Consider the following 11,557-nt stretch of genomic DNA (forward strand, 5'->3'; position numbering starts at 1 on the left):
AATGGAATATGGTATACAAAAGTCAGGTACTTTATCTGAGATTCTGGCATTTTCTGATTTTTACAAAAGATCTCTTCCTTTTTGATAGTTGCTTTTTTGGACACAAAAGACTTGACTTTATTATTTTTTTAAATGACAGCTTATGAATGTAAACATCCCATTTCCCTTTACAAGTTTCTTGAAACTGCTCCCTTTCCGTTTAATGACTCAATAGAGCACACATAAAGAACTGCACAAACGTACATGCACACCCGAGAGAGCCTTGTGTGAAAATCTCTCTGTAGGTAGTTTTCTGTGGTGGTTACCCTTTTAGTTTGCTCTAAAACATCCTAAGAAGAGAGAGGAAGGATATATCGGATTCCCTTCCAGGCTCTTCCATCCTATATCAATGTGCTTGGGGCTTCTGTTGCGTTCCAAGCAGTTCCAGCCAGGCAACTTTGCCTTGACAGTAACAAAGTTTCTTAGTTTGCACAACATTTATTAATGAATAAGTCAGCCTGACTCTTTGGCATGGAGTCCTTTGCTTTTCATTTGGGTAAATTAACTTAAGAACCCTAAATTCAACTCTTTGAATTTCCTGTGTATTCTTTTGTTGAGGAAGCAGTGATCCTAGTGTTTTTAGATATGGTCCAGGCAGCTGTGACTGCCCCAGATGAGGTTAAGAACATTTCTGTTTTCCCCTGGCTGAGACCTCACACGTTGGTCTCAGTCTCAAAGGGAAAGTCACCAGCTGTTTGGTCAGTACGTTCATTTGTTCATTCACTTGACATGCCTTTATGGAACACCTGCTGTGTGGTCGGCTGTGGTAGAAGCTCAGGATGCAAACACGATGATGATGATGATGATGGTGATCACACTGAGCACAATGATGCTGGGTTTAGATGTGCTTGTTTCCTGCTAATAGCTGGAGAATATTTTTTCCATTTCATGAATATACTACATTTAATTGATCAATTTTACAATGCATGCACATTTAGAATGTTTGTTCCAGTGATTTACATGATTAGCTGCTTTCATCCTCACAATAATCCCAGAGGTTGGCAAAATTGTTCTCACCCCTGTTTTACAGACGGGAGGAGGAAGGCACAGAGAGCGAAGCAGTTTTCTTATAAGTGCTCTTACTTGGTGAGCCTTGGATCCCATCCTAGGCAGCCATATTCCAAAGACCACATGCTCCAGAACTCTGCTCTCTCCACCTGTCCAGAAGTAGTTGCTGTCCTAAGGAATTCACAGGCTAAAAGCTCAACATGCAAATAAGTCACTTATAGTACAAAGTAGTAAGAAACAATAGGTGAGCACTTACAGGACAGGCCCAGCACAGAGAAGAGGGGACTAACTCACCTCTGCAGGTAGGAGGAAGTCTGCTGGGGAGACTCCTTGTTTTGAAGGATGCATAGGCTCAGCCAATCAATTTAGATTCCTAGAGAAGGCGTCTGTACATGGCAGTGGTGGACTATGTGGACAGTATGAGCAGTGGTGGACTGTTGACAGTGTGAGCTCACCTACAGCAGGGCAGTGCGGAGGAACGGGAGGTTCCCCAAGAGAGTCCACTTGGGGTCAGAAGTTCAGGCCCCGACACTCTGCCTCTCACGACCTCCGGCAAGTTGCTTAGCTCTCCTGATGTGGTCTTCACTTAACAACCTCACACACTGGCCTCAGTCTCAAAGGGAATAATCAACGCAGAAGTTCCTTGTAAATGGCAAAGTGCTGGGCACTGTGATGGCTGCTAGCACTCCCTGGAAAGGACAAATGAGGCCTGGTGAGTCTCATGGGGGGCAGCGTGAATCACGGCTCTATCGCCTTGCTCCAGTGACTGCCTCGTAAAGCTGCATCTAATCTCTAGGTTCCAGCCTTGAGCTCCTCAGGAAGGGTGTCAAGTATCACGTTTCACCAGGAACTGTTGGTGTTGACCCACAGTCAGGGCCTGGCCAGCGAGGTGAGGCTGCGCTTCTCCGCGCCACTCAGCCATGGTCCCCTTTCTTCCTCCCTAGGCAGAAAGCGTCTGTTTCTGTACAATAACGAGAGCGGCTCCACTGATAACACAGTGGCTCAACCGGCCCGACCACCAGAACAGTAGCACTGGTTAATTCTGTGCACAGAAGCAGGGACTTTCCCTAAAATGGTTCTCAGAAACTGGGAAAGTAAGACTGAGCTGAGGGTTTATCCTAGAAGAATGTGTCAGGATAGCCCTCTTGTTAACAGGTTTCATCCATGATTCAATCTGTAATTCCAAGAAGTCTTATTTTTTAGACCTAACAAGCTCTCCATCAATAATGGCTGGAGAAAGACTAAAGAGAATATTTTAAAAACTGAAACCTGCAATCTCCTGATGATGGAGACCAAAAATGGAAATAATCACAGAAATTTCTCGAGGTCCTCAGTCCCTCCAGTTTCCCAGGCTCCCTCTTGAGAGAGCTACGTTTCATTCAGACCAGGGAGAATTTGCATTGAGGGGTCCATCTGGGTGTACTCAGCTGAACCTAGCAGCCAAGCTGGCCAGAGGAGTCCCCGCTTGCACGGCGGATGCTGATGTTGGCCGGGAAGCCTCCCCCCATTCAGCTCTGTGTCATTCTTGGGAATGGGTAGTGGCCCCTGTGTTCTCCTGAGGTTTGGGTAGTTTCCTTCCCTGGCGAAGCTGCAGTGAGGAGGCCACTGGGCATGGCAGTCTGGAGTTCAGTGGATCCTGTGCTTGCTGTAGAGCTCCCTTTAACTCCGGGTCTGCTGGGAATATGTGACCATGAAATGCACTGAGAAGAGGCAGCACCACATCTTTGGATAAAGATGCACCACCAAACTAATCGACTAAGGTCATGACCCCAGGGTGATTCCCAAGCCCAGAGCCATGTCCACCCTGGACCTCCCTACCCAGCCATGCTACCTGTGTCTAGGTCTGGGGGCAACTCAACTCTGCTTCTCTCAGAAGCTTCTGGTCAAATAATGGTCTGTCCTGCCTTGGCTGTGGTAAGGCTGTCACACAACCCATTTTGGGAAACTTTCATGGTGATGGTCAGGTTGGACGACCTGCTGCCTTTAACTCAGTGTCCTAGATGTCACCTGAAAGGCATCAGCTTCACAATATCCCACATCTTGAGGCTCTGAGCTCCCTGCTTGCTTCCTGGCAATGTGTGCTTAGTCAGCTTCATGGTTGCTTTAAGCTTCCCACTTACGATGCCTGTATCTTTGTTCAAGTTCTTTTAAACATATTTTGTTCCTCCAAATTGTGCCATTTGAATTTGGTTTTACTTTGACTGACTGATATTTTATGGAAATACATGATGATAAGCCCCCAGCAACTTGCATCCCCCTTAGCTGAAGTTTGAATGGGAGCCCTGAGCTGCACACTTCAATGGTGCTGAAAGAGGGTCCCAGAGAGGCAAGGAGGTGCATTTGGGCATGCGCAGCCCTGGCCAGCGATACCCTTTGCTTTATTCTTCTCAGTGTATGACCTCCAGACCTCCCAGCTCACTCATAGTCATAGCCAAAGTCACGTTTTGCCCTAATCTCCTACTCCCCTCCCCCTACTCCGTGGGGCACACCGGCCTCCTGCCTCCTTGGCCATGCCAGACACTGGCTCACCTACCTGGATGCCTTTACACACCTGTCCACAGGATGGCGCCGTCACCTCTTCCAGGTCTTTGCCCAAAAGTCACCTTCTCGGGGACTTGTTCTTCACCATTTGGTTATTTAAAATGACAGCAGATTCCTAGAACCAACCATCCCTTTTGCTTTTTTTTTTTTTTTTTTTTTGCCCTTCTCACCACTGAGCATACTCTTTATTGATTGTGTATTTCTCCCAACTACTGTGTAACCCTTAGAATATAAATTTTTTTTCTTTACAACTTTTATTTTCGGCTCAAGGGGTACAAGTGCAGGTTTTTTATATGGATGAATTGCGTGTCATGGGGGTTTGGTGTACAGATTACTTTGTCTATAATAAGTAGTAAGCACAATAGCCCATGAGTAGTTTTTAATCCTCATCCTCCATCTTCCACTCTCAGGTAGGCCCAGCGGTCCTTGTTCCCTTCGTGTCCACGCATATGCGGTGATCAGCTCCCACTTCCACATGAGATCATGGAGGACAGGTGTCTGTCTGGTTTGTTACCTTCCCAGTACCTGGGCAAGAGTGTGCATGAACTAATACTTTCTAAAGAATAAATTAATATTATATCCTCATATTATATAAAGAATATCATTTGAAGTATTTCTCCTTCTGTAACATTTCTCCAAGTAAAAATTAAATGCCTCTAGTAGAATAACTTTAAAACAACAAATAACTTCATTTATCCATAGATACATTTTTAAGACATCTTTTTACTTTGTTTTTTTATTTTTAATTTTTTTTATTATACTTTAAGTTCTAGGGTACATGTGCACAATGTGCAGGTTTGTTACATATGTATACTTGTGCCATGTTGGTGTGCTGCACTCATCAACTCATCAGCACCCATCAACTTGTCATTTACGTCAGGTATAACTCCCAATGCCATCCCTCCCCCCTTCCCCCTCCCCGTAATAGGCCCTGGTGTGTGATGTTCCCCTTCCAGAGTCCAAGTGATCTCATTGTTCAATTCCCACCTGTGAGTGAGAACATGCGGTGTTTGGTTTTCTGTTCTTGTGATAGTTTGCTGAGAATGATGGTTTCCAGCTGCATCCATGTCCCTACAAAGGACACGAACTCATCCTTTTTTATGGCTGCATAGTATTCCATGGTGTATATGTGCCACATTTTCTTAATCCAGTCTGTCACTGATGGACATTTGGGTTGATTCCAAGTCTTTGCTATTGTGAATAGTGCCACAATAAACATATGTGTGCATGTGTCTTTATAGGAGCATGATTTATAATCCTTTGGGTATATACCCAGTAATGGGATGGCTGGGTCATGTGGTATTTCTAGTTCTAGATCCTTGAGGAATCGCCATACTGTTTTCTACAATGGTTGAACCAGTTTACAATCCCACCAACAGTGTAAAAGTGTTCCTATTTCTGCACATCCTCTCCAGCACCTGTTGTTTCCTGACTTTTTAATGATTGCCATTCTAACTGGTGTGAGATGGTATCTCATTGTGGTTTTGATTTGCATTTCTCTGATGGCCAGTGATGATGAGCATTTTTTCATGTGCCTGTTGGCTGTATGCATGTCTCCTTTTGAGAAATGTCTGTTCATATCCTTTGCCCACTTTTTGATGGGGTTGTTTTTTTCTCGTAAATTTGTTTGAGTTCTTTATAGGTTCTGGATATTAGCCCTTTGTCAGATGAGTAGATTGCAAAAATGTTCTCCCATTCTGTAGGTTGCCTGTTCACTCTGATGATAGTTTCTTTTGCTGTGCAGAAGCTCTTTAGTTTAATTAGATCCCATTTGTCAATTTTGGCTTTTGTTGCTGTTGCTTTTGGTGTTTTAGACATGAAGTCCTTGCCCATGCCTATGTCCTGAATGGTATTACCTAGGTTTTCTTCTAGGGTTTTTATGGTTTTAGGTCTAACATTTAAGTCTCTAATCTATTTTGAATTAATTTTCTACTTATGGCTAGCCAATTTTCCCAGCACCATTTATTAAATAGGGAATCCTTTCCCTATTTCTTGTTTTTCCATTGTCAAAGATCAGATGGCTGTAGACATGTGGTATTATTTCTGAGGGCTCTGTTCTCTTCCATTGGTCTATATCTCTGTTGTGGTACCAGTATCATGCTGTTTTGGTTACTGTAGCCTTGTAGTATAGTTTGAAGTCAGGTAGCATGATGCCTCCAGCTTTGTTCTTTTGACTTAGGATTGTCTTGGCAATGCGGGGTCTTGTTTGGTTCCATATGAACTTTAAAGCAGTTTTTTCCAGTTCTGTGAAGAGTCATTGGTAGCTTGATGGGAATGGCATTGAATCTATAAATTACCTTGCGCAGTATGGCCATTTTCACGATATTGATTCTTCCTATCCATGAGCATGGTATGTTCTTCCATTTGTTTGTGTCCTCTTTTATTTCACTGAGCAGTGGTTTGTAGTTCTCCTTGTAAGTTGGATTCCTAGGTATTTTATTCTCTTTGAAGCAATTGTGAATGGCAGTTCATTCATGATTTGGCTCTCTGTTTGTCTGTTACTGGTGTATAAGAATGCTTGTGATTTTTGCACATTAATTTTGTATGCTGAGACTTTGCTGAAGTTTCTTATCAGCTTAAGGAGATTTTGGGCTGAGATGATGGGGTTTTCTAAACATACAATCATGTCATCTGCAAACAGGGACAATTTGACTTCTTCTTTTCCTAGCTGAATACCCTTTATTTCTTTCTCTTGCCTGATTGCCTTAGCCAGAACTTCCAACACTATGTTGAATAGGAGTGGTGAGAGAGGGCATCCCTGTCTTGTGCCAGTTTTCAAAGGGAATGCTTCCAGTTTTTGCCCATTCAGTATGATATTGGCTGTGGGTTTGTCATAAATAGCTCTTATTATTTGGAGATACATTCCATCAATACCGAATTTATTGAGAGTTTTTAGTATGAAGGGCTGTTGAATTTTGTCAAAGGCCTTTTCTGCATCTATTGAGATAATCATGTGGTTTTTGTCTTTGGTTCTGTTTATATGCTGGATTACGTTTATTGATTTGTGTATGTTGAACTAGCCTTGCATCCCAGGGATGAAGCCCACTTGATCATGGTGGATAAGCTTTTTGATGTGCTGCTGGATTTGGTTTGCCAGTATTTTATTGAGGATTTTTTGCATCAGTGTTCATTGGGGATATTGGTCTAAAATTCTCTTTATTTGTTGTATCTCTGCCAGGCTTTGGTATCAGGATGATGTTGGCCTCATAAAATGAGTTAGGGAGGATTCCCTCTTTTTCTATTGATTGGAATAGTTTCAGAAGGAATGGAACCAGCTCCTCCTTGTAACTCCAGTAGAATTTGACTGTGAATTCATCTGGTCCTGGACTTTTTTTGGTTGGTAGGCCATTAATTATTGCTTCAATTTCAGAGCCTGCTATTAGTCTATTCAGGGATTCAACTTCTTCCTGGTTTAGTCTTGGGAGAGTGTAAATGTACAGGAAATTATCCATTTCTTCTAGGTTTTCTAGTTTATTTGCATAGAGGTGTTTATAGTATTCTCTGATGGGTAGTTTGTATTTCTGTGAGGTTGGTGGTGATATCCCCTTTATCATTTTTTATTGCATCTATTTGCTTCTTCTCTCTTCTTTATTTTTCTTGCTAGCAGTCTATCAATTTTGTTGATCTTTTCAAAAAACTAACTCCTGGATTCATTGATTTTTTGGAGGGCTTTTTGTGTCTCTATCTCCTTCAGTTCTGCTCTGATCTTAGCTATTTCTTGCCTTCTGCTAGCTTTTGAATATGTTTGCTCTTGCTTCTCTAGTTGTTTTAATAGTGATGTTAGGGTGTCAATTTTAGATCTTTCCAGCTTTCTCTTGTGGGCATTTAGTGCTATAAATTTCCCTCTACACACTGCTTTAAATGTGTCCCACAGATTCTGGTATGTTGTATCTTTGTTCTCATTGGTTTCAAAGAACATCTTTATTTCTGCCTTCATTTCGTTATGTACCCAGTAGTCATTCAGGAGCAGGTTGTTCAGTTTCCATGTAGTTGAGAGGTTTTGATTGAGTTTCTTAGTACTGAGTTCTAGTTTAATTGCACTGTGGTCTGAGAGACAGTTTGTTATAATTTCTGTTCTTGTACATTTGCTGAGGAGTGCTTTACTTCCAACTATGTGGTCAATTTTGGAATAAGTGTGATGTGGTGCTGAGAAGAATGTATATTCTGTTGATTTGGGGTGGAGAGTTCTGTAGATGTCTATTAGATCTGCTTGGTGCAGAGTTGAGTTCAATTCCTGGATATCCTTATTAACTTTCTGTCTCGTTGATCTGTCTAATGTTGACAGTGGGGTGTTGAAGTCTCCCGTTATTATTGTATGGGAGTCTAAGTATCTTTGTAAGTCTGTAAGGGCTTGCTTTATGAATCTGGGTGCTCCTGTATTGGGTGCATATATATTTAGGATAGTTAGCTCTTCCTGTTGAATTGATCCCTTTACCATTATGTAATGGCCTTCTTTGTCTCTTTTGATCGTTGATGGTTTAAAGTCTGTTTTATCAGAGACTAGGATTGCAACCTCTGCTTTTTTTGTTCTCCATTTGCTTGGTAGATCTTCCTCCATCCCTTTATTTTGAGCCTGTGTGTGTCTCTGCATGTTAGATGGGTCTCCCAAATACAGCAAACTGATGGGTCTTGACTCTTTATCCAATTTGCCAGTCTGTGTCTTTTAATTGAACCTTTTATTCCATTTACATTTAAAGTTAATATTGCTATGTGTGAACTTGACCCTGTCATTGTGATATTAGCTGGTTATTTTGCTCATTAGTTGATGCAGTTTCTTCCTAGCATCAATGGTCTTTACATTTTGGCATGTTTTTGCAATGACTGGTACCAGTTGCTCCTTTCCATGTTTAGTGCTTCCTTCAGGGTCTCTTGTAGGGCAGGCCTGGTGGTGACAAAATCTCGAAGCATTTGCTTGCCTGTAACCGATTTTATTTCTCCTTCACTGATGAAACTTAGTTTGGCTGTATATGAAATTCTGGGTTGAAAATTCTTTTCTTTAAGAATGTTGAATATTGGCCCCCACTCTCTTCTGGCTTGTAGAGTTTCTGCCGAGAGATCTGCTGTTAGTCTGATGGGCTTCCCTTTGTGAGTAACCCGACCTATCTCTCTGGCTGCCCTTAACATTTTTTCCTTCATTTCAACTTTGGTGAATCTGACAATTATGTGTCTTGGAGTTGCTCTTCTCGACGAGTATCTTTGTGGTGTTCTCTGTATTTCCTGAATTTGAATGTTGGTCTGCCTTACTAGGTTGGGGAAGTTCTCCTGGATGATATCCTGAAGAGTGTTTTCCAACTTGGTTCCATTTTCCCCCTCACTTTCAGGCACACCAATCAGACGCAGATTTGGTCTTTTCCATAATCCCATATTTCTTGGAGGCTTTGTTCATTTCTTTTTCGTTTTTTTTCTCTAGACTTCTCCTCTCGCTTCATTTCATTCATTTGATCTTCAATCATTGATACTCTTTCTTCCAGTTGATCGAGTTGGTTACTGAAGCTTGTGTATTTGTCACGTATTTCTCGTGTCATGGTTTTTGTCTCTGTTAGTTTATGGCCTTCTCTGCATTGATTATTCTAGTTATCCATTCTCCCATTCTTTTTTCAAGATTTTTAGTTTCTTTGCACTGGGTACGTAGTTCCTCCTTTAGCTCTGAGAAGTTTGATCGACTTAAGCCTTCTTCTCTCAACTCGTCAAAGTCATTCTCCGTCCAGCTGTGATCCATTGCTGGTGATGAGCTGCATTCCCTTGGAGGGGAGATGCGCTCTGATTTTTTGAATTTCCAGCTTTTCTGCCCTACTTTTTCCCCATCTTTGTGGTTTTATCTGCCTTTGGTCTTTGATGCTGGCGATGTACTGATGGGGTTTTGGTGTGGGTGTCCTTTCTGTTTGTTAGTTTTCCTTCTAACAGTCAGGATTCTCAGCTGTAGGTCTGTTGGAGATTGCTTGAGGTCCACTCCAGACCTGTTTGCCTGGATATCAGCAGTGGAAGCTGCAGAAGATAGAATATTGCTGAACAGTGAGTGCTGCTGTCTGATTCTTGCTCTGGAAGCTTCATCTCAGGGGAGTACCCCGCCATGTGAGGTGTGAGGTGTCGGTCTGCCCCTAGTGGGGGATGTCTCCCAGTTAGGCTACTCAGGGGTCAGGGACCCACTTGAGCAGGCAGTCTGTCCGTTCTCAGATCTCAACCTCCATGCTGGGAGATCCACTGCTCTCTTCAAAGCTGTCAGACAGGGTCATTAACATCTACAGAGGTTTCTGCTGCTTTTTATTTAGCTATGCCCCATCCCCAGAGGTGGAGTCTATAGAGACAGGCAGGTCTCCTTGAGCTGAGGTGGGTTCCACCCAGTTCGAGCTTCCCGGAGGCTTTGTTTACCTACTTAAGCCTCAGCAATGGCGGTCGCCCCTCCCCCAGCCTCACTGCCACCTTGCAGTTAGATCGCAGACCACTGTGCTAGCAATGAGGGAGGCTCCATGGGCGTGGGACCCTCCGGGTCAGGTGTGGAATATAATCTCCTGGTGTGCTGTTTGCTAAGACCCTTGGTAAAGCGCAGTATTAGGGTGGGAGTTACCTGATTTTCCAGGTGTTGTGTCTCAGTTTCCCTTGGCTAGGAAAAGGGATTCCCTTCCCCCTTGCGCTTTGCAGGTGAGGCGATGCCTTGCCTTGCTTCAGCTCTCACTGGTCGGGCTGCACCAACTGACCAGCACCGATTGTCTGGCACTCCCCAATGAGATGAACCTGGTACCTCAGTTGAAAATGCAGAAATCACCCGTCTTCTGTGTCGTTTGTGCTCGGAGCTGGAGGCTGGAGCTGTTCCTATTCAGCCATCTTGCCTACATCTTCCTCTTTTTACTTTTTTGTAAAAGTTTTGAAAAACTTTTTTTCAGGCAATAAAAGTAATTCAGAATCATTGTAAAGAGTTTTTAAAAAGTACTATTCTTTTTAAAATTAGTAATTAGTAATAATCCCAGAGTTAACCGCTGTTAGCACTTTGCTGTATTTCCTTTTGTATTTTTATCTATGTGTGCACATTTGCATGGACACACACACATACTTCTATAAATACTTAATATTTGTCTACATGCACACGTGTGTGTGTGTACATGTGTGTATATATATATATTTAGGTTGGAATTGTACTATGTTTACTTTTATCATGTACTATGCCAAGAACATATTACGTATTGCTCATTGCTGGTCTTTCTGGAACACTATGTTCAGAGATATATTATCATTTCACCACATATAATCTATCATAATTTAACTAGTATGCTATTGTGGATAATAAGTGTTTACATTTTCATTATCTATTGAGTTTATTGGTCTTTAACAGCTCTCACTTTTATCTATTCTAATTCCTTTAGCTTATTTTGCTTGTATATTTTACCTATCAATAACCTTCAAAGTTTAGTCTTTTGTTCTTATGTTCTTTCAGAATGGCATTCTCTTGACTCTCAGTGGTTTCATCCCATGGCCTGTTTACCTTTAGTTCCTTGATTCTACCTGTCTCATCTTCTTTGTATTTTCTAGAGTAGATCCCATTTCCAGAATGTTTCCTGGCAGGCTTTCACTGTGGTGAATGGGAACAACGTGACCCCACAGCCCACTTCCTACTCTGTCAGAACCTCCTCCTCAAAGAGCACACTCAGGACCTAAGGTTCTTACCCCTGTGGCTGGCCAGGTTACAGTGCCCTCTGGAATCACATTCCCAGCCCTCCCTTGCTGAGAGAGGAACATTCCATGTTCTAGAGTCTCTAACATGTGCAGCCCCTGATGACGAGCAAGAATGTCCCCTCTCACCCAGCCTTGTTGGAGCCAAGTGAATGAAGCCCAGGCAGGCCTGGAGAAGCTGCCCGAGGAGCCTCAGTAGTCAATGCTGGCATCGTTTCTCTCTCAGCCCCTGTCTCCGTCACTTTGAAGCTTTCTACTGGTTTCCTTTGAGTCCCCTCAGCTCCCCAGTCAGATCAAGGAAGAG

The 11,557-nt window shown here is 42.7% G+C and overlaps 1 long non-coding RNA gene across 1 annotated transcript; it reads right to left on the reverse strand.

Annotated features, from left to right (window-relative positions):
* Window positions 1-3,823: 3,823 nt before the first annotated feature.
* Window positions 3,824-11,332, reverse strand: LOC112427548 (uncharacterized). The gene is made up of 2 exons (XR_003019185.2): window positions 10,970-11,332; window positions 3,824-4,113 (listed from the first exon to the last, which is right to left on the reverse strand). It is a non-coding gene; the product is annotated as an uncharacterized lncRNA (long non-coding RNA).
* Between the last annotated feature and the right edge of the window lie 225 nt (window positions 11,333-11,557).

The sequence above is a fragment of the Macaca nemestrina genome, chromosome 9 (assembly GCF_043159975.1).
Source record: "Macaca nemestrina isolate mMacNem1 chromosome 9, mMacNem.hap1, whole genome shotgun sequence".
Taxonomy (NCBI): Eukaryota; Metazoa; Chordata; class Mammalia; order Primates; family Cercopithecidae; genus Macaca; species Macaca nemestrina.